Here is a 24,031-nt window from a genome sequence, read left to right on the forward strand (position 1 = left end):
ATACTGAAGGTGGCGCTTGGACACTGTTGGAGGCGCGTGGATGCGTCGGTGCCTGCCTGCCTGTCTGCTGTGGGAGGATGCGTCTTAGCAGCTGGTAATGGCTTCAGAGGAAAGACTCGATCATTAACTTTAGTATAATCTGCTGCATTTCAGAGATATCTTTTAAGTGGCCCACGTGTTGTTGCATTTTTGCTTTTGGTGAGGGTTTATTTCCTGTTTGTTTCCCATCTGCTTTTGAAGGAAGGAAATAGGTCAGTAGTACATCCAGCTCTAGAGATCTTATTTGTAGTGTGGGAGCACCCAAAACACATCTGCACCATCCCAGACACCCTACTGATAAAAATTTACATCATGAAATCATAATTGTAGTAACAGCCCCCTATAAAAAAAAAATAAAATAAAAATAAATCCCAGGATCCCAAAGCAGAAACACATGCTATGATTTCTTATCCATCTGGATTAACGCTCATGTAGTACAGTATAACGCATGCAAGCAAAGCAATAACACTCATTCAGATGGCAACATTTGGCTGTGCAGCCTTTAGCTGAGCCCATACAGCCAGGCATGGATGGAAGGCTCCCTGCTGAGTTTGCTGTGTCAAGAGGCAGTGCAGCATCTATAGCTGGCGTCTCCTGCAAACCCCCCCCCCCACTCCCTTTGCCGCCCCCCCCCCCCCCGGCTCTGGGTGGTAGCCAGCAGCGCTATTGGAGGCTGGGGCGATAAGGCGTCCTGCTTTTTTCTCTCTGCTTCGTCCCCTAGAGGGCAATCACTTACCCTTTTGAAACCCTCCCCCCACCAAGCCACCGTATTTTCCCCAGCTGGGGCTTAAGAAGTGTCTCCACTGATACAGAGAGAGAAGCGGCTGGAAAGGCAGGGAGAGGATAGCAGGGAGAAAGCGAAAGAAAAAGAGGCACACAGGGGGAAGAAGGAGAAGGAGAAGGAGACTGAGGCAGTTTGAGGGCGAGAGAAGCGCTGAGAGAGACAGAGGGGCTCTTGCCTTTTCCACCCCTCGGAGCAGAGAGGCAGCCCCCTCCTGTCTGTGTCTCTCTCTCAGACAGAGATAGGGCTGAAATGCTTTATCATGACCACCCTGTGCTGATTAAGCCTTATCAGATATATGTGTCGGAGCAGCAGTCTCAGGAGGTTGGCACATGCACATGCATGTTTTACTGTCAGGCTGTGTTTTTTTCCTGATGGATTCATTTGAGTGGTATTTGATCTTCTGATCAGTGCAGACGTGGGTAGAGGAGGTTATTTCAAATGAACTGATAGCATGGTGTCATATATATTAATAATTTGCACGCATGTTTTGACTGCATATCTGTGTGGAAGTGCCCATACATGCAGCACATGTAGGTCTGATAGGAGAGTTATCCCTCTGTTTCAGTGTGCAAAAATGTGACTTATTCTTTTATAGAATAATAAAAATATACAGATCAGTTATATGAGAATGATACCTGCAGGCTTGATTTTTTTTTTTGCCCCTTGTCTATACATATCAAGCCCGCTCCAGCCAGCCTTATCTCTTCATATGATGGTTTCACGCTGGACATGAATCACAAGACGGCTTAATGATGAGCATGCAGGGTGGCTGTCCTGCTCATTAGCATGGCTCATTATTGGCTGTGAATGAGGTGCTGGTGTCAGCCCATACAGCCTATGAGTCATCTTAGGGAGGGTCTCATCGCCATGTCTGCCTCACACAGATGCAGCAGTAATATACCCCCCTCTCCCCCACCCACGCCACCCCAACTGCCTCATTCACTGACTGTGATCAGAGTGAGGGCGCAAGACAGAGAGAAGAGGAGAGAGAGTTGCGGGATACTGAAACATGTTGTGTTTTCATTTCATTTTCACTCTAGAGATTACATATGATTAAACAGTGGAAATCCAGAGAGCTGCATTATCACTGTGTGATTTCTAATACCAGGCGCTTTCCAATACCCCAAAGGCAGATGTTTTAATGCTTATTTGCCGCTTTTCCGTGTCAAGGGAGAGGACATTTTATTCCAGAGCGATGGAGTGTTGAATTAAGCGGTGGTTTTCATGTAGGAACATTGAAAGAGGGTTTCAGGAGAAACAATTCCCTTTGCATAGCTTATCTAAAAGCCCCCCAAAGCAGCTGCTGCTCTCACAAAGGGCCAGTGGAGCGTTAGATCAATACTAACCCTGGCTGGAGGCTATCTGATGCTCAAAATGCATGGATCCATCTCCTCTGCATAGCCCTGAGACAGGTGTGGACTTCTGGAAGCCACTATCTGATGGCTTCACAATGGGTGAAGGGGGGGGGGGGGGGGGGGGGCGCTTAAAAGTGGGTGGTGAGGAAGAGGGGGGTTGTTTTGGGTTGCGCATAAAAAAAAGGCAAATTAACTTTTCACTTGACAGACACATTCTTGAGTATCCTGTGTACTCAGGTTACAGTGTTTATTGCCAAGCAGTGAGTGGTGTTTTTCTAGCCCATATAGTGGAGTCACTTCATGGTAATCTACTGCTATACACTGAATCTATGTAACAAGTTCCAGCAGTTTGTGAGTAGTTTAAGGTAAAGCCACCCTTGTCTCTTTCCACACAGGCCGTGGCTGGAGGTGAAACCCAACATCAGCTTATGTATCTCAAGATTTATAGTTTGTACGCTTCTTTCTGCCAGTTACTGCGACCCATTTCGTTGTCTTAACTTGTGAGGTGATACCAAAGTGAGCTACGTCAGCTGGCCCAGAATCTGTTTCGCCGGCCCGCCTGTCGGCCTCATTCCACAGAGATCACGCCGTCTTCCTCTCTCTCCCGAGATAAGAAGCGCTCCGACAATGAGGAGGATCTCACAGCAGTTTGGAGGTTGTTGTTTTGCCACTTAAGTGTTTGGTGCCTCCAAGGCCTTTTTTTTATACCCCCGTTGTTGCTTTACATTCTCGACTCAATGCAAATGTATCTCCAGGGTGTCAGGTTGTTTGTTGACCTCCTTGATGTGGCCTCTGTCTCTCAAGGTCTGATGCTTAGCGGATACTTGAGACTGGAGTATCTTGTCGCGAATGTAAACAGCTGATGCTTGAGCACTGTGCTGGAATGTTTGTCACGCAGACACACAAATACAATCAGAGGCGTGAAGCTGCTGGTACCCTGTGTACACTTGTACTTGCAACAGCCCTCTACTTGCAAACACTGTTGTGAGTTTAGTCTGTCTGGCAGTGTATCACATTTTGTAGCATCTTGCACATTGACTTTTATAAGAAAGAACTGTTGTGTAGATGAGTAACATCACTGTTTCTTGGTATTTCTAGGTGGAAAGTAACTAAATAGTGAGTTTACCTGTCAATTTTGTGCTTTACTAACTTTATATATTTCTTATAGTTAGCTCTTTTGCAAATATTGTCCTGAGTAGGGCTTTGTTTTAACTGTCATCGTGATGTTTACAGTGATAAACCCATCTTGAAGACTGTGATATTGCACTCAGGGATTTTTGAAGTTAGTTTGAAACGAGTATCAGTAGAAAACTGCACTTTAAAATGTAACAATGTTTTTCAGTCTGCTGTTAGTCCAATTAAAGAATGTTGGAAATAGATTCAACAAGCAATTTGTTGTACTTTAGCAGTGTAATGAAAGCAGCAAAAAATGCAGAACTGAGTACACTTCAAAATCTGTTTTTTTTCCATTACAAGTAACATCATTATCATGATATTCAAAAACATTATTACATATTTTTCTCATATCTTGCAGCAACAGTATATAAAAGTATCTACAATTAGCCAAACTTTGACCAACTCCAACATTAAATGCTGTTTTATGATGTTATAATCATAAAAACAACCCAATTTAAAAAACACACACTATAAAGGGATAGTTTGGCTCTTTAGAAGTTAAATTTTATTTATAAAGCCCAGTATCACAAATCACAATTTGTCTCAGAGGGCTTCACAGCATACAACACCCCTCTGTCCCTTGACAGTCACAGTGGATAAGGAAAAAAAAAATCCTTAACGGGGAAAAACAAAATGGTAGAAACTAGGGCTGCAACAATATTGGCAGCTTTACAAACTCTCCCATGACGGTGAACTAAAACCCTTTGGCATGAGTACAAAACAAGACATTAGATGACATCACTTTGGGGTTTGGGAGAGACAGGCCGACATTTTTCAACATTTTAACACATTTTGCAATAAAATGATTAGTAGACTAATCGAAGAAATCATCGACAGATTAGTCGACAGTGAAAATAATCGTTAGTTGCAGCCCTAGTAGAGTAACTGAGGAGGGATCCCTCTTCCAGGATGGATAGATATGCATTACATGTCACAGAAGTGGGGTTGTATGTTGTACTTTTCCACTATCAGTGTATTACATACAGTAGATGTTTATAAAATATATTTGATTCATTATTTTTCTTTTTTTTTTTTTCTGCTTCATCCCTACCTTATCTGAATGCTGTTTGTGTGCCGAAAAGCACTGGTCTTGCAATAAAGCTGTTCTAAATACAGCAAGTGTTGCTAGAGTCTTGTCCAAGCCAGACTCCATTGAGAAAAGCAGTGATTTAACACTGCTGAACACATGCAGCTGCTGGTTTACCACCACCTCAGTTAGGTATTTTCCTTGCATTATTGTGTGACTATGGTGTTTTAAAGGGGTAGCTCAGATGCACCAAAGTCACTCAATAACATAAACTAACTAATTGATTGAGCCAGCAGTAGACCAGCAACTTCTGTGTTCAGCCAGCCAAAATTACTGTTTTTGTCAATGGAGTCTGGTGGCTTAGATGTCGAGAGCATAGATGGGGAATTTGACTTCTGGTTTATTGCAAGGGCTGTGAAAATAATGCACCACTTTCGATTAATTAATCACAGAAAAATTAATGCTGACTAACCATGTTTGGTGCTGCCCTTTGACCTGTGTGTCATTTAAGGCCACAGTGGCTTTGTCACTTGATGGGGGTAGATGAAAAGACGCTGCTTGGCCCCCTGAATGGGACATTTACATTTAAAAAACACCCAGATGGAGCTGTTGATAGGAGCACCTTCCTTTGCAATTCCTGCTGTAAGGAATCATCCCGTTGAAGTATTTCAAGCCTGAAATATCATCTCAAAGCAAAGCATTTAGCAGCTAACCTGGAGGTCATAGCGAGCACAGCCTCTGATTCTAGTGCTAACAGCCAGCCTCGTCAAGCCACACTCGACCAGGCGGTCAGACACAAACACAAAAGTCTGCAATGGACTGTAGACCAGTTCTGGTGGTAGAGAACAGTGGGACACTTGTGTCCAAAATCAAGATGTCAGTTGGCATGCCCCCAGTTTGGAGAAGCAGGCTGTAGTCTGACACAGAAGCTGAGCAATGTACTGCTGCAGACGGGGTCAGCAACAAAACACATTTTAGCCACCTCCAAAAATTAAAGTCAGTTTAGGTGTACGCTATATTTAGAATATTTTCTCTGCTTTACTTTAATGTCAGACAGTCATTTCTGATGCGGAACTGAAGCTGTTACAGTGCTCTTTTCAAAGCCAGACTCCATTGAGAAAAACAGTGATTTAACATTGCTGAACACAGGAGCTGCTGGTCTACTGCTGCCTCAGTTAGGTATTTTGTTTTTTGATATTTTATGATTTTGGTGTTCTAAGGGGTTAGCTCAGATTCACCAAAGTCACTCAGTAACATAAACTAACTAAGTGATTGAGAAGCAGTAGACCAGCAATGTCTATGTTCAGCCAGGCAAAATTACTGTTTTTCTCAATGGAGTCTGGCGGCTTTGACAAGAGCATAGATGGGGGACTGAATCCGTGAATAGCTTCCTCGTTGGAGCAGGCTGTCTGCATGAAAGGTAAAGCAGTGAAGCAGTGACTATATTGGCTAGCTCCATGTGAGTAGAGGAAAAGTTTGCTAGCTGCTGGGCTAATTTATACAATGTATAATGCCATAGGCTTGTGCTAATAATGTTAGCATGTTGTATTTGTGGGGAAAATGTGTCCAGATAAAGACAAGTGTTTGTCTGTGAATGCTGCGAGTTATAGTGAAGCTGATTTGTGAGCCCATGTTTGAAATTGTCTCTATTAAGCCATGTTTAATGTGTGTTTGATGTGCGTTTTGAATCAACTAAACTTTACAGCACTTCACAGCAACCCTGATGCCGACTAGTGTTTTGGAGGTGTAGCTGCAGAGACACAAGCCCTTTTTAAATAGGAATTGTGCAAATTTGCAGGAAAGCCCAATCAGTATTCTTTCAGCATTGGCAGTATAAAAACAAAACAGAATGTGCCTTTTTCGGGGCATTGGAGGGCGTGTGCAAGTAACAAGATGTGTAGCTCAGCTTGTGACGTAAAGCCACGGCTAGTCAGTCCTTTGGCGATTCTCTCATAAGTCGGCCCGTCCTTCACCGTCCCTGTCATCTGATGGTTAATGACCTCTTCGTTTGCGAGGACAAGGAGGGCGCGCAATTCCTTGTCTCCCCAGTTGCTCATCTTTACAGTGTCTGTCAGGTTTGACTTTCCCTCTTGCTACTAGCTGCTCATTCCTGCTATCAGCCGTTTCCTGTTTATCCACCGTCAGTGGGTCGCACTTTCGGCGTCATCAACAGCCCCTCCCGTGTTGGAAGGGCGCCTCGTTCTTTTTAAACCAAAAAGGTTCCGCCAATATGACAACCCTACGAGGCAGAAAATTGGGCACCTGGGATCAACTCGCCAATCTGGCTCTGTGTCTTAACGCTTGCCGGCAAAACAGCCCAACATTCACAGAAAATCTGGCAGTGTCAAAGGGGCTATAGATACAGATACAGATAATGGTGTACTCCCTCATCCTATGGATAAGTCTCCCATACAACCCCACTTCTAAAAAATCAGAACTATGCCTTTAAGTACATTCCGCTGATAGTATGACTTTCTCTGAACACTTCTTCCATCACTGACGATGTAACCATCTTCAACAACGTCACCAATAAATGCTCACCCCACCACTCCAGCATGCATTATACCCAGAGGGGAAACTATAAACTCAGAGTGTAGCTAATGTGAGACACAAGGATCAGCGTGGGTGTAGGACACAAGTAAATTTGTAACTAAATACTTTGTCACTAAGGCAATTATTGCACTTGGGAATGTGAGATATGTGAATGAGACTTTTTATTAGCTGGCTACACATAACCAGCCTTTACACAGGTGACAACTGTTTGAATGCTGTAAGAAAGTGTGAAGAGTTTCCTGTCTCAGTTCCTGTCTTTTCCTCCCTCTCTTTCTCTCTCTCTTTTCACTGAGCAGACGCTGCCCCACAAAGCAATGGGAATCCAGAATGGCCTGAAGGAGATGACATCATCCCGGAGCAACTCCGGCTTACATAGTACAGTATGTTCTACAGTAATCATATTGCCATGTCACTCCCCATAAGCTCCGGCCATTTAAATCCTTTAATTATATACCAGCAGCAGTGAAGCTGTGTTTACTGTAAGAGTCCGGTGTACCTAGTTTTGTATTGTACACTATAGGTTGTGCTAATAAACTTGTGTGGAGGAAGAGCCCTCCAGGCGCTCACAGCCACTGTAATGAGAGTGTGTTTAGTCTGGAGATTGTGTTGGACTAATGCTGATGGATTGTATGGCTGCAGGTCAGGTCTTGCTCTCACACTCATGGGTGAAGACTATGCAAGGGGCGAGGGAAAGTTACATTTGTAAGATTATAAAACATAATGTGTGTCAATCCCACATTAAGTTATCACTGCCATGTAAATACAAGCTAGAAGATATATGGTGACCATAGAAATACAAAAGGAGGACAATATTTACAGTCGCAGGCTTTTAAAGGTGGAGCTGGTAACATAGTTGCTGTGATCAGACATAAAACCAAAACACTACCAATCTTAGGGAAATAGATCTGTTTATCATGTTTCACTCAGCAGATTTCTAAGAAGCATGGGACGGTTCCCACTGAAGCCACGAGGCTCTGCTTTCCTGCCTACTAGCCCGGACTTGCCCACTGAGGAGATAAGATAGTGTTGACTACAGACCACTCTATGCAGAGACCAGTGAGGGGCCTCTGCTGTGCTTAAGGGGCCAATGTACTCTGTCAGAACTGCTTGTCACCTTCTCAAATAGCACCAGAAACCCTCTCCCCCCACCAGTATTCATTTTAGCAGCTATTTTAGATTTAGTGTTAGTCTTACAACAAAAATGATTATTAGCTTTAGTTGCATTTTAGTCATGTTTATCATCAATAGATTTAGTTTTGAGACCACAAATAACTCAGTTAGGACAGCTAGGACTTGTGGGCAGATTAACTGTTATCTCTGACCTTTTCAGACAAAGTTAGTTTTAAATCTGCAACATTAGTCTTGAGGTTTAAACTCATATCCTCTCACAGAATCAGTGATTAAAACTGGACTTTCAGCTAAATCGGAGATGAGTTTAGGCTGTCAAACAGCAATCAATCATAAATCATCTCCAGACAGTCTGGACCAGAGTGGGGTCCTGAGAGGATGGACGGATGTGAAGACCAGTGGCTGCTTGCTCTGCTGCAGTTCAGTGGCGAATAAGTGGAGCTAGCTGCAAAGAGACACTGCTGCAAATAACAAAGTCCACATATCCATTCATCAGCTCCACCAGACACACACAGCTGCTTATTCACAGCTGATTCACAGTTCACAACTCGCACTAACAGCTGACGCTGCTCAAGTGTTAGTGTTTTGCAGGCTAGCAAAACAACATGGTAAACTGGTAGGGTGCAATATGGGTCAGCAGTAGCTCAGCCCATAGGGACCTGGGTTGGGAACTGGAGGGTCAGATAGATCAAGTCCCCTTCCAAACCAAATATGTAGTGTGAACAGGCACCCTTGAGCAAGACACCGAACCTCAACTGCTTGGGGCACCTGTCCAAGGCAGCCCCCTCGCCCTGATATCTCTCCATTTAATGCATGGTATAGGTCCTGTTTGTACATATGTGTATTTCAGACCTGTGTGTGTATGACGGTAGACAAAATTGAATTTCCCCTCAGGGATTATTAAAGTATATCTTTTATTTAGTGGCATTTACCAGCCTGTTGGTGAACACTGGTCTTCCGAACTCATACCACTTATAAGACATCAGAAAATAACGGCAAACATGGCTGTTCTTGCCTAGCCTTCTAGTATAAGACATTTTTCGAATACGTTTCATAAAATAATTTATCATTCAGTTCCTCTCCTCTCATTTTGAATATACGATAGCCCACCACTAACATTTTAATCCCGTCTCGTCAATGAAAACAAACCATACCTTTTTTAGCTCATCAACAACTCATCTTTGCCATAGACAAAAGGTTGACGAACATTTTCTGTTATAGTTTCGTTAACAAATTAGCTCTGCTCCCAACATCCTTTTGACATCAAACTGGGGGGCAGTGTCCGATGATTTCTGTAACTTTCCAAAACCAACAACCAGACTCTTAAGCAACATGCCCACCCAACACTTTCAGTATGGTACCTTTGGAACCAAAAGTAACCCATCAGACATGGTATCTAGACCCTAGGCCCCTTTAGCGTTTCCACAACAAACAGTACTCTTAAATGTGGGCGGGGTTGTTGTCACTCACTGCTCCATCCTGCACTACCTACCAGATCTGTGTCCTAGGTACCCCAAGAGAGGGGGTACTAAAAATGGGGACCGTACAGAACGGTTCCATTGGTACTATCCACAACTTTTCACAGTGGAAACAGAAAAAAAGCGTACCGAACTGAACCGAACCGTACCATACTGCTTGGTGGAAATTTATTTTCTCTCTTAGCACATCCAATTCTGTCACCACTGAGACACTGTCTTAAAATATGTGTCGTTATCCTGATATTTAAACAATAGCATGTCTCTCTCCTCCTTATGACAGCAGCCCTTCAAAGCAGGTATAAAGACTTGATTTCAGACATGGTCGGAAAGCACATCTTGTGACAACGTATCCTCATAAAATGATGCGTGTGATATCTAACAAAGTAAAGCCTCACGAATGACATTATGCACTTAACTTAAAATCAGTACTGAATGAATGTAAGGTTGCGTAGGTTAGGTTTAGGGAGAGAAACATGGTGATGACGTACCTTAAAATAACTCAGAGTTCACGAACACATGTCTCCTGGGGGAAAGTCCTGTGTTGTCTGACTCATCCACCACCCCAACCTGCCTCTTTGCACAGACTCAGTCTTTACACTACTTCCTTCTTTACTCCAGTAAAGAAGCTGCTCATGATTATGTGGATTATATACGAACTGTGGTGCATTACTTGTTATAGGTACATATGAACAGTGCATGAGAACAGCCTGCCTGCAAAACACTTCTTTTCTACTATAACCGGCCCTTTAGTCACCCTGAGTCACATCCTGTGCTCTGAAGTTTTACTGGTTTATGATCTTTGCACCACCAGTTGAATGGTGACAGTTCAAAGCGGCATGTCAAATTGAGAATCCATGCCCCGTGGACAAATCTCAGGCAGCATTGTGTTAGGTCTTCAAGGTTTTTTAATTAGCAGGTAGGGTAACCAAGACTTAAAGTCAGGGATTGTTAGTTTTATTTTACTCCTGATGGCTTCCTTACACTCCTTTTATTGATATTTAAGGTTAATTAACGACACTAAGTGTCTTAAACTAAAATAATGATTGCTCAATGAAACCCAGAATCTAGTGTATCTGTCACACACTGAGCTGAGTGTATCATCACACTTATTGTATTGCAGAATCATAGCATGCAATTTCCTAAAAGCAGGTTTTATCCTTTAATTTAATTAGATTAGTTGAAACCAAACCTAACATAAAGAGTCTATATTATAAAAAGAATAGAAGAACACTATGGCTCTCTTGTCAATCATCTCTTGTGTATTACTTTCTCAACAGATAAATGAAAGGGATTTAGTCACAAGCTCCAACATGGCCAGACAAAAACAGCACTGCAAAAAAAATCAGCTGCTATCAATCAGCCTTTAACCTTGAAAACAAAAACAAGAAGAAATGGACCCATGCAGAGACAAACACCTGAAGCAAATCTGAGCATTCACTCTTGTTTGAACAGTGACCGGATAAGATAGCTCAAAGTTATCAGCACAAGATGAATTCCCAGAGGAACCCCGAGGAGGGCTTTCATCAATGTAGCGGGAAGGAGAAAATCAATCCCTCAAACCACATATAGTGACAAATAACCACCTAAAACTGAGGCAAAATTAGGTCCACCCTCCACGGCTTTACTCAAAGACCAGTAAGTGTAAAAACAAAAAAAGATGTAAAGGACCGCAATTCCTGCACAATGATAAAACACGACAAGTAAACATTGTGCAACTTTGTAAACACAATCATAATCATGTGGGTAAGAATGAAAACATTTTTTCCAGTTGTGGGGCCAACTTTGGTGTTCACACCAATCTCAAAGCAGCCTTTGGCCTGTTTCCCATACTCATTCATTCATTCATTTTGACATTAAAACCAGAACTGGCCTTTATTAAAGAAAGCATTGTCTTGTATGTACATTTGAACTCCTTTAAAATAAACACAAGAGTCTATAGAGAAGGTCATTTCAATATCAACCTTTATACGCCGGCTGAATCGCAAGTAAAGCTTTCCTCAAAGGTATTTATGTTCCGAGTGTATGTCTGGAGAGACCAGTGGCGCCACAGAAAAGCAGAAAACTTCAATAGAGTCTGGTGACTTCCTTTTTACTTTGCATTACATATGCACATATAGACTGGTATTTTCCCCAGCATCCCATCCATATCAGAGCCTCAGTATGTCCTCTCCATACACTGACTCACTGCCCTTTCCTTCATGTCTCTTAAGGATTTCTTAGACAGGCTTCAAGAAAGATTTTCATAAATGTCCTCTTTTGCAAATCCTCCACAACCCTCTGTATGCGCTGAGAGCTATCTCTATCTTAACAGTAAAGGTCATTGGAGGAGACTCAGGGATATGGAAAGGCTAAGCTGTGTGCTAGAAGAGTGTTTAACAACTATCTAGAAATCAATAAGAGAAGGTTTTGGTAATGAGTGTGTCAAATCACAGTCACAGACTAACTCAGGTGTGGCGAAGCTCGATGCTTTCATCAGACTTGCCGGCCTTACGCGAAACAACTTCTTAAACAGTGTCACTTTCGCAGGCAAATGTCCAATGTCGGGATAAAATCATCGTTTGGTTTAAGGCAGTGGTTCCCAACTGGTGGGTCATGGTCTAAAAGTATGTCTCAGGTCCATTCTGAATGGACCGCAAGTGACTTGTAAAAGTGTCACTATATTATGAAGTACAGTGAATTTCCAGCACAGTGCTTTTATTTTGAAGTGCCATTTCCTGCTGTAAAGTGAGTAAATATCAGAAAGCTACTTCCCAGAGACAGCAAACTAGCTTAACAACATGGTCAGATGCAAGTATGACTCTGAATGTATTAAACTGTGTGGACCTTGAACTATTGACTAAGGAGGAATCTGGATCAGTTGGGAATCACTGCTTCAAGGTGATCATTAAACTCAGTCTTTTTCACGTCTTGCCGTTCCGACAAAATCAAACATGTTTAATTTTATCATAAGTTTTTTTGTCGTGGCTCATGCAAATAGTGAAGACCAGGTGCTCTTTCAAGGTCCAAACAAGTAGCAACAAATTGCGTAGACAGTAAACATTGAGAGGACTCAAGGGAGGCAAGAACATGAACAAGTCTACATTCTCTTGGTCTGTGGAAAAGGAGGAAAAAATGGTGGAGTTGTGGAATGACCAAGACTCAGCAGGGCTCCAGACTAACATTTCTTTAGTCTGAGCACTGTAGCCCCTGACATAAAATTTGAGGAGCACAAGCAGAAAATTTAGGAGCACACCTAAAATCGTCCTGCGACTCAATTACTCACATTTTTGGCCAATTTAACTGTTTTACTGATAAAGGCTTTGGTAATTTGAACTTACAAAAATTACAAAGTGCTGTTTTATTTTAAGTTTACAACATCACAAATTGAACAAAATTGAACTTATATGAATGTATACAAAGTATGTAAACAAAGTATATGGTCACTAACCTTCCTAACCTCCCTTCAGTTATTACAGTAGAAAACAAAATTAAACAAATGCGTTAAATTTTGTCATTTGTAATGCACACCCAGCTCCTGAGCTGTGTATATGCAGTGTCGTTGCTACATGTGGGGTTAACATTTTCGCCGTTCTTTTTCAAAAGCTCAATCTGTCCCTTATACTTGGTAAACGGCTTTGTGATGAGATAAATTTGACGATCATTTCAGCCTCTTCTGCAGGTTGTATTGTAGCTTCCTGCTGCAAAAGGCTGCTGTAAGTGGGGATTCGTTTCATTTGTCAACCTGTCTCGCCAGATTTTATGTGTCATTGGTGTGTCTGAATTGTGCAGTACTGGTTGCGTCTGCGAACTTTGGGCCATATCTAGCGCAAAACACAGTACATTGTATTATTTGTTTGGTTGTACCTGAGCCATGTAAATTAATTTAGCCATTCCCATCTTAAGTGTAGATTTGGCTTTTTCTGTATGGTTTCTTCCGAGTCTGTATCCAAGTATCCGTCAGCAACTTTTCACTGTGCAGGGTCTGGCTCTGACACAGGAGTGAAGAACTATATACGGTAGTTGTTTCGCCATCCTTGAATATGGCGTTGAATGCGACCACAGCTAGAAACACTGAATGGGCGTAGATGACGTGATCCTCGCAGTTAGCTTAACACTCACTCCCGGACCCTCCCCCTCCCGCACACACTTTGGCCTACACTGGCGGACTCCCCCCTCCCCCCCCCCCAAAAAAAAAAAAAAGCCTGCAAATTTGTGGGTCGCACAGAAGCACGTAATTGTAAAAAATACTCGTACTGACTCCAAAAATAGTTGCAAATGGGCGGTGTTTAAGTCAGCATGTATCTGATCCACCAACCAGCACTTATTTTAGTTAGAAAACTTTATATTTGATATGGTTCACCTCTCATTCCCACTAAAATAGAGCAGCTGACCAACAGAGGCTGGTTGCAAGTTAAGGTGACAAAATCCAAAATGTGAAGTTTGTACGCAAATACAGTTTATCTTTATGGATTACACTGATACCAAATTGACAATAATACTATTGAAATATGACGCCTTTTCTGTAGTGTTTCTGGAGTTATGTATTATTGCGGACATGTAAGGAACTATTAACATGTCAAATTTCTTGAAGGGAGTAATGTAATATTTTCCACCAGGAGCAAAAGAAATCTAGTTGCAGTGTTCCAAATAGTGACCCTACAAAATCCCCAGTCTTTGCAAAATCTAGTGACTTAAACAGTCACACTGTCTACAGATGTTAGAGGGGCTCAGTCTGTATAAAGTCTTTTAAAAGTCCTCCAGTCTATGGCAGGCATTAGGTGTCTTCATACATCTGAATTTTTAAAGTTCTAAGCGCAAAAACATTCAGCACTTGTTTTGTGTCACAACCTCTCACCCTGGGTTGGATATACACCGTGGTTAGACACTGATTATGTAAATATGCGTGTATGATTTTCTTTACTGATTATGTTAATGTGTGGAATTAATCTACCTCTGTGAGAAAAAAAATGTTCCAGGCTTTGTAAGATATTAATACAAATCTGATATCGTCAACATAAATTCTCCCATTTATTATTCCGGTCTCGTGGGGTCTTTTCAAACTGAGTTCCATTGTGAACAGAGGAGCTGGGGATTACAAGATGAGAGCTGTAAGACAATTCAGATAATGAACAGGAAAGCAAAGTTTTAAGAAGCCACGGAAAGAACGAATTTAGTCATAAAAGTGTGAGCGGATTAGCTCTTCTCTTATTTCCAACATTTCCTCTTTGATATGTCCCTCCACTAATCTCATTATAAGTGTCTGTCAAGCATACATGACAATTCATTTTAACAAGGTAGAGTTTCCTGTTCCCTTTAAATTCACAGCCGCCTTCACAAATGAAAACACATGAGAGGTTCCTGTGGAACAGGCTAACAAGGGAAAGGGAATAAGGCTCAGCAGTTCTGATCATTTCAAACCCAGACTAACAGAAATAGTTTAAAAGTGAATGTATTTTCCTTGGAAATGTGTTCACTGTGGCCATGGCGGTGTTTAATACTATAATGACCTAAGAGACTCACAGTTGGTGCCCGTAGTGTTCCTGCTGAAAAGTACCCATAAAAATCTACATTCAATAAATATTCCTTCTTTATTCCTTTATATAGTTCACTGCACGTCTCTTTATAGTGAAGCAGTGCTGTGAGTTGTGGTCGGTGACTTTTAGGTGGAAACTTGCTTCTTACAGTCTGGGCAAAGCAAAAATAAATACATGTAGTGGATTTATCATGCCACAGAAAAATCTGAATGGTTAAAAAAATCCCCAAGTTAAAATCAGGTTGCATAATCATGAAACAGGGGGGTGTCCACCAAAAGAGTTGTAACGAAGATCGAGCTGCTGCAAAGCAACAGACTCTCAGTTGCAGCTAACCCAGTAGTAACACAGTTACGTACACACCCCTCCAACGGAAGAACAAGCCGCGCACAGTGACAGACTCTCATTAGTAGCACACACTAGCTATGTTTCCATCCAAAAGTGATTTGAATCATTGGGAAATGCGCATTAAAAGAAATACGAATCCTGTGTGTTTCCATTAAATGTACGGACTTTGGTGAAAACTACGAACTTGCGCGAGTTTTCCGCAGAACCGGAAACAAAACAAGTCTCGCATTCTTCTTCTTCTACGTTTTCTGGCGGTTGGCAACCAGCTTGTAAATGCATTACCGCCTTCCCGACCCAGAGTGTAGATATCACCATGGAGAGAGGTGCGCTACGTCAGACTTAATTCGAACATAACTGTTTCCATGCCCCGTTTTGCGAATCAGTATTTTTTCGAATCAACCAAAGCCTGGCTAAAGCGAGCATATTTTGGTTTGTGCAAATCAGGGGATTTTAATTCGAATTTTGGCATTTCCATAATATTTTTCCGATGCGATACTTGGCTACAGTCTATGGTGGCAAAGCACACACTCTCCAAACCAATGACAGTATATAAAGATGGAAAACGTGTCTCCACTTCCTCCCACTGTGCAAAAATGAAGCCAAAATATCACAGATTCAGCCGCTACCATATTTTGCCGAGAATGAAATTTGGAGTCAGAGTCTGTGCTGTAGCAATATCCATGGTATCTAGTTCCTGCCCATACACCCGTTCGACCAGTGCCATTAATTGCAAGTACCGACTAAGTGCCTTTGCACACTGTGTCTGGTTTTTTTCGGATGCGTTTTTTCAATCGGTCATACCAAAAAATGTGTTAGGCCAGAAACCTTGCACACAGATTCCGATGTGTTTTGTTGTTCTATTCACTGCCAAAATTCGCAATACTTAACAAAATGAAAAGACACATTTCCTCCTTTCACCACTCCCTCCTTGTCTTTCATTTGGCACTGCAGCTGCATGAAGGGGCGGAGCTGTTCCTCACATTCTGTGTGCGGTCGACATCCTCTTCCTCTTCTTCTTCATCCACCTGAATATTACTGTTTGACCTGTTGAAGTGAGCTACCTGAGTGTTGAAATTATTCTGTGTGCCCCGTTCCTCTGTCTTGTCACATTTGTGTCCCGCTGCCACATTTTCTTTACTGAGTCTTGGTCAAACATCTCCAAAGGCTTTTGACGGATGCGAAAAACGCGAAAAATCAAACCTGGTCCGAAAATTTTAATGACGGACGACAGTTTCGGACTCTGTGCAAACATGATTGACACAACGTGAGGTCGTATTTATTTTTTAGACGTGCGACAATTTCAGATGAAAAAAACAGACTCAGTGCGCAAGGCCTTGAGAATGTCAGGGTAAGCCAATCAACGTGAGGCAGAGTAGGGTGAGTCATGCCTTTACCATCCTAGGAAAAAAAACACTTGCTTGGTTGGGTCAAGGAAAAGAATCTTTAATGTAAAATGAAGAGGTGATGAAAAAAATGGATTCAGTGTGCAAGGGCCTTGACATACGCAGCTGTCGTTCATGACGTCAAACCCTGTTTTTATAGCATCAAATAACTAATTTAAACCAAACTTATCAGGAATACAAACACTGTAACATAGATGAGAACTACCAAAATTGACAGACACATGAGAAAAAATTTGTTTGACATCTGCGAACTTCGAGGGGACGTGGTTAATATAGTGGCACACATGCTGCGTCTTCAACCTTAACAAGCATGGTACCATAGCCTGTTTACCTGCAATCCTGAGTGCAGAGCTGATCTTCTTCCAGGTGCTGTTTATAAGTGTGTGGGCCTATCATCTGTGGGACAGATGTAAAGCTCTGGTAGCTCTGCACTAAAATGACCAACTTCTCCATATTTATCACAGGCTGATATTTACGGAAGAAGGGAAAGATGTCTGTCGGCTGTGATTGGTTGGTCCTCATCACATGAAATGTGGTGCGCGCTGCTGAACTCGTTTTATCTCAAAGTGCAGCTGTTGCGCGTTTGAGTGCGCCTGCTGCACGTCTACATTGAAAACAATGAATTTTAGGGTGCGAAAAATGCAGCTAACGACAGCTAGTGTTAGCACAAAGTGTAAACACAGAGCAGATTCGGGCTGAAAGACTGAAAGGTATGTTAGTGACAGCTATTTGACTTGTGTTTATATGATTGCGACATTCAACAGATATGTATTCATGTATTTATTAGACTGAAAGAGTGAAGAGAGCTGGTGGGGCGTAGCAAACTTGCCAGGGGCAAAAAAACAAAATGACACTGATGCTACGAACTCTTACATTAGTAGTAACATAGTTTTTATAAAGTAAGAGAGGGGTTTGATTAGGATAGTTCCAGTGGTCAGCAAGCCATGATTTCAGCCCCCCCCCCCCCCCCAAAAAAAAAAAATCCTATACACAGAAATGGTGAAAAGCAGTCTAACTTCAGAATTCAGAGCTACACAGTACCCTGTCTTTTTATGTTTTTTTTTTTTTTTTAAAGATTTTTTCTGGGCATTTTTAGCCTTTTTTTAGCCAGGACAGACAAGCGTGAAAGGGGGAGAGAGAGAGGGAGTGACATGCAGCAAAGGGCCACAGGCTGGAGTCGAACCTGGGCCGCTGCAGCAACAGCCTTGTACATGGGGCGCCTGCTCTACCACTAAGCCACCGACGCCCCGTCTTTTTATGTTTTAACAAGTATTTTCCAACATGCAGAATCTGTCTAGAAAGTAATCTCTGATTTCGCTTCAGCCGCACTTAAATCCCTCTAACATCAGTGTAACCATCTAACTGGTGTAACTGCAGTGTAACTTGTCATAACGAGTAGCTATTGTGCTGTCATATCAGTATCAAGAAACGCTGCAGCTCTACTATAAAAGTATTTAAGGAAGAAAAGGGCCAGCTCATAAAGCATTGTGTTCCAGATAAACCTGTCGAGGAAGCAACACATAATTAGTGTCTTGTTAATTGGGGAGAGCCATTATAGTGTACTTAGTGTGATGCTAGACTAAATTGTTTGCCAACAGAACATAATGATTTTTACACGCTGTAAATGTGTTTTGTGTAAGAACTGCCTCCCTTTTTCTTTTGACAAGAACTGTGAAAAATATCCTGAGGCGTTATTTTTGAACTACTTTTATATAACAAGCTGATTGCATAAATATTACATTGGCTCTCCGTCGGCAGCCTATAGCGTAGCACCTCACATCACGTCTGGTGGTATGTTATGTTCAAAGCCATACTAGCGAAGGTGGCTATAATACCCTTCAAACTAACTGTCTGGATATATCACGACCCCTGCGATCTCTATCTGTCCATCACTGGAATAATCTGACCATTGCGGATAAATACTGTGAAAGGTCTTAAAGCACTAGGAAGACCAGTACCTTAATCATGGCTAATCCCTGTTAGCGAGACATGTCTTGGGGGGACACGGGACGGACACATCACCCCAATTAGCAGTAGCTATAGCTTTAGAACCCTGTCATTAGGCGCCCATAACCTTCCTGTCACTCACCGTGGCTGCTGCAGCCTCTACTTAGAGCGCACTGTTGCAATTTGTCCCGTTCATGCATAACAGCCATGTGGATTTGAGCACATGGTAGCATGCACATATACATGCACAGCCATAAGACAGACAGACACATGCATGCACACATACTGCAAGGATTTAAATGGCGATGCAGGAAGTCAAAGCAAATACACAATCCTCACTGGGACAAATTGGGCAGACGCCATGTTTCTAGCGGGTGAATAACCTTAATAGGCTGATTTATGTATGACATTCCTCCAAGCATTAATATGAAATGACAGGGAGTGTTGCCCCATTCACAGAGTGCCCACACTGTTATGCCATGCTCGACACACATCGCGGCTGACGTATTACACCTCGGAAAGAAACATGCATTTCAGATACCTTTCTTTTAGTTAATGAATGATAGGGGGAACATGCATTCGGAATGTCCATATAGCTATCAGCTCAGTATGCAGATAGGGTCCCTGGTGTTTTAGTGCGAGATAGTCTTTGCAGGCCTTTGCTGGTAGACAGTGGAGCATTAACTGTTATCTTGGAGAAAGCACTACCATTAAGCCTTCAACAATAAGACCAGGGTCAAGGATGAAGTTGAATGACAGCTCAGGATGAATATAATTTCCGAGGAAGCGATAAAGTGGGGTCTTGTACTCACACTAAAAAGCAGAATAATAATTTTTTTCACCGGGTTGTCTGCTCCGACATATTTTTATTCTTTGCTCCATTCTGGAGTGAAGAGGTCAGATATGAAGGAGGACAATGACCAAGCCAGTGAGATTAATGGTGAGGACGAACGGGCCAGCGTAATCTCGGCTAAATCAAAGCTATTCACCGTTAATGAAAATAAGAGAGAGACCGCACTGTAAATCATCTTATGGTCTAATGTATTAGTGATAATGAATTCACGCTGCCACATTTAACCTTAGTTTTGCAATTCATTATATTTGAGATTAACAAGGGAGGGAACTTAAGTGAACTGTCTGCAGGGAATTACAGCTGGGGCCTCATTGTCAATCAAGGATTGTGTTCCGATGTCTTTCATTAGGGTTGGAGGAATTAAATAAGACTTTCTTTTAATGGCGGATGGCTCTCCCATTTAACGCTCCTCTTGCTCTCCCAAGATGGTTAACTCTTCATTACCCAAATTAAAGGCATCCATCTCTGTTGGCTCCTGCCACATTGCCATGACCTCTACCTGTCAAAACTTTCATGTAAGCTCTTGAGTGATGGATGATACCCCCGAACCCCATTGTCAAAATTATCCAGTGACTGTCCAACCCTCTCTGATCCATTCAATCCATCTCCCCAGGCTACGTGCCACCAGCCATGATTTAACAATGAAGCCGAGGCGCTAATTTACTCTCATAGAAATTAGAAACTACCTTTTAATTATATGCCTGGGAGTGTTCTAAGAGTTCACAAGGATCACCCCCAAAGCTTTCAACCCGACTTCGTGGGGGCTGATCATTTATATTCCTCAAACGTGTTATTTCAGGGGTCGTTCAACATACCTAGGACCAGAGGGAATTTGAGAAACCATCAGGAATAGTGTCGAAATCAGTGTTCGCATTTGAAGGTCACAGATGTTGTGAAAGGATATGATGAGATGGATGAATATTTCTGAAAATCTGTTTGTCAAGTCGAGAAAGAAATCAGTTTTCGGAGCATGTTTGAATAGTCTATAGAGACTTGATCACTGATTTTGAAAGCCTTAATATATGCAGGTGGAGCTCTGATCAATAGATGCACTGTGGGTGTTACTGGTTCGGCACTGGAGTTGCATCATGCTCAACTGTTTACAGAAAGTCTTTGTTGACAAAGGAAGCACAGTTCTCTGAACTTCCTCCCTCTTTTTTCCTCTATATTTGCATCACCTTCAGACACATGTAAATATTCAAACACATGCCACACGTCATACATAAAACATGATATAAGTGGTCCCATTCTTGTCTGACCTCTTGTCCTCCTGCTCCTCTCTTAGACAGATGTAGATAACGCTCCAGACACACCTCACTTCCTGAGAGGAGAGTTATAGCTTCCTGGGAGAGGCACCGCCGTCCCCTGGAGCCCTGAGGAGTTCGACAGCTACCTATGGAGAGGGCACGTCTCTGACTTGTAGACCTGCTCTGAGGCTTCTCCTCTCACTTTGAGATCCTCCGTGTACCTGTCAAAGGGTCAAAAGGGTACGCTCACTGCAGACAACAGGACTGTGTTTGTGTGTCTGGGGTGTGTTTGTGTTTGCGCATGTGCACGTATGTGCCTGTGTGTGTACGTGTGACCCCCCCTGTGACAGATGCCAGGCTGTTTATGTGTGAGGTGTGGGAGTGCCGGGTGGGCAGGTGGGTAGACACGCATGTGCTCGCGAGTGCATGTGTGAAGAGAAGTGTGTGTGTGTGGTTTGTTGCGGGTGGGTTTGAGCAGTAGTATAATGTGAGAAACTGCACTTGTCAGAATGTGCAGACTTCCGTGTGAATGCATTTGCATACACAGGCATATGTGTGCACACGCGTCTGTACCTGCACACACTCTGGGAGTTTAACTGTGCCGGAAGTCAAATGAGAAGCTGTTACCAGGCTCCATAAACACCGAAACCCAAAACTGCTGTCCCAGAACCGGAGCATAACAGATGGGGGGAGGGGGGTCTGCTGCTCTGGCAGCCAAGCAAATGATGAGCTAATCGTAGCGAAGGAGGTGACCATAGTTGGTTACAGCTTATTCAGGATTATGACTCAATCACAGAGGCTTATGGCACTTAGGTAATTATTTAATCAAAGAGTGGAGGAGTCAATAGAAGTCGACAAGAGATTAATTATAAGTCGGGGATGACTTCAATTCATTGTTTTTACTGGTCCTCTCTCTCGACAGTGGCAGGAGGGAGAGTTGATGGGATCATTGGGAGGGTGAGTGACAGCTCTAGTGGAGCAGGAATAATCAGAGTGGTATAGTTAACACTAAACCCCGCTTAGCACGGATTGAGATCAATACAGTGCTATCCTTGATTAAAATGTTTAATTAGCTATATTAAAGTGCAATACGAAGCAAAGGGAGAGGAGAGAAAACATCCTTTCTCCTCTGTGGATCAGCTGGGATCTTTAACATCAGCTGGTGTCAGGAGCTAACTGAGCTATTACTGGTGGCTCAGGCAATGTGAAGCGTAGAGCCGAACCCAACTCAGAATTATGTCAGTCGAATCGGATTTGGCTGCTTAATACAAATTCTTCTACGTCTCCCTTTTTCTCCATGTAGAGTTTGAGAGGTTGTGGGGTTCGGAGGGATGTTCAGGATGAGAGCAACTTTCACTTAATAAGCTATAGTAAACAAGCCAAGTTAGCCCTCTGAGCTAATGTGTGCTTCCTACACTAACGATGGATTAGAAATGTGCAACAACTTTTTTGCTGGAACTAGATATCAAACAAAAAAACAGAGAATGTGTTGTATTAGGTTGCCGTGAGCTGTAAATTCACCATGTCTAAGCAGAGGGCAAAGCCTCTCATCCTCCGTCTAGCTGCCCCTGTCTCACTCAGACTCAAGCGGGATTTATACTTCTGCGTCAGAACAATGTCATACCTACAGCTTAGGGTCTGCATCTACGTAGAGGCTACGCCATAACCTAGGCCATAGCCTGACATGCACCTCCCCAGAAATGTAACTACACGTTGCGGTGGCGCAGACCTCCTGTCTATTTTTGTATGCCGAAACCATTTCCCTCAGTGGGAACGAAGCTAAAAAAGTATTTACTTTAATATTACAGATGAAAAACAATAAATTGTGAAGACAATAAAGCCTCCACAAAATAGCATTTTAAGTCATGTGTGTTATTTATCCTGGCTTCATATGGGTAGAGGAAACCTGTGCTCGTGGCTAGGCTAATTTATACAATGTAAAATGTCATAGGCTTGTGCTAATAATGTTAGCATGTATCTGTGTTTGGAAAACATGTTCAGTATAAGACAGTTGTTTTGTCAGTGAACCTTGTGAATTGTAATGTAATGGAGCTGAATTTTGTAACGTTACCTTTGTTAAATGTTGCTGTTGTCCCTGGCTTCATATGAGTAGAGGAAAAGTCCGCTAGCCACTAGGCTAATTTATACAATGTAAAATGCCATAGGCTTGTGCTAATGACGTTAGCATGTTGTATAAGTGGGGAAAATGTGTCCAGATAAAGACAAGTGTTTGTCTGTGAATGCTGCGAGTTATAGTGAAGCTGATTTGTGTACTTGTGTTTGAACTTGTCTCTATTAAGACATGTTTAATGTGTGTTTAATGTGTGTTATGAATCAACTAAACTTTATATGACTTCAAAGAACCCCCACCACCAACTAGTGTTTAGGAGGTGTAACTGCAGAGTGACACAGACACACCACTGCACAAGTATAAATGCTCACAATGGTGTAGACCAGGTGCGTAGGCTGTGGCTTAGGCTCTGCAGGGAGCTGAAGCACAAGTATAAATCCTGCTTCACTCTGGGTCCACAGGTACCTGTTCTACACTGCCCAGAAGTACACTCCACACTTACTGACAAAAAGATGAAAAAAAAAAAGACTGCTTGACTTGAAGGAATCTCAGTCGACTGAGGGCTCTCTGACCGATGATTAAAATCTTGTGAAACTAGAATCAAAAAAGGACAGAAATCAAGAGAGCTGGAGAGAAAAGTTCCATCATCGGCTCCTTTCCCTCCTCCACACAGCTGGCCAATCACAGTGTGAGGTGGGTGTGAATGTCAGATTCGGAAAAGGTAAAGAAACAGTCGGACACAGACCCTCCTAATCCGGCGTCAGAGAGCTGTGGGGAGAGGGGGTTTCCGAAGCTATTCGACCATCTGACAAGCAGCACTGACTAAGTACACTGGCCCCTTAAGCCCTCTATGACAGCTATAGGAGAAGAAGCAGGCCAGTGGCAGCGAGGAGAAGGTGTATGAGTCACTCTGCCTATCCTTAGAAACCTGCCATTATTTATAGCAGACGGTAGGAGGATGAAAGGCACCAGAGAATTCTCTCTTAGTTATCTGCCAACAGCTTTCTACTAATAACTGTCATTTCTAAATGTATGGGTGCTTTCATGTTGGCAGAAGTGACCTGACTTAGAGTATCTTCACATCTTAAAGATTAGAGTGATGATATACAGAA

At 42.5% G+C, this 24,031-nt stretch overlaps 1 long non-coding RNA gene across 1 annotated transcript; it reads left to right on the forward strand.

The window, feature by feature from the left end:
• On the forward strand, window positions 1-23,476 carry LOC144466965 (uncharacterized). The gene is made up of 3 exons (XR_013493358.1): window positions 1-94; window positions 7,231-7,314; window positions 20,887-23,476. It is a non-coding gene; the product is annotated as an uncharacterized LOC144466965 (long non-coding RNA).
• The last annotated feature ends 555 nt before the right edge of the window (window positions 23,477-24,031 follow it).

Source organism: Epinephelus lanceolatus, chromosome 15 (genome assembly GCF_041903045.1).
Source record: "Epinephelus lanceolatus isolate andai-2023 chromosome 15, ASM4190304v1, whole genome shotgun sequence".
Classification (NCBI taxonomy): Eukaryota; Metazoa; Chordata; class Actinopteri; order Perciformes; family Serranidae; genus Epinephelus; species Epinephelus lanceolatus.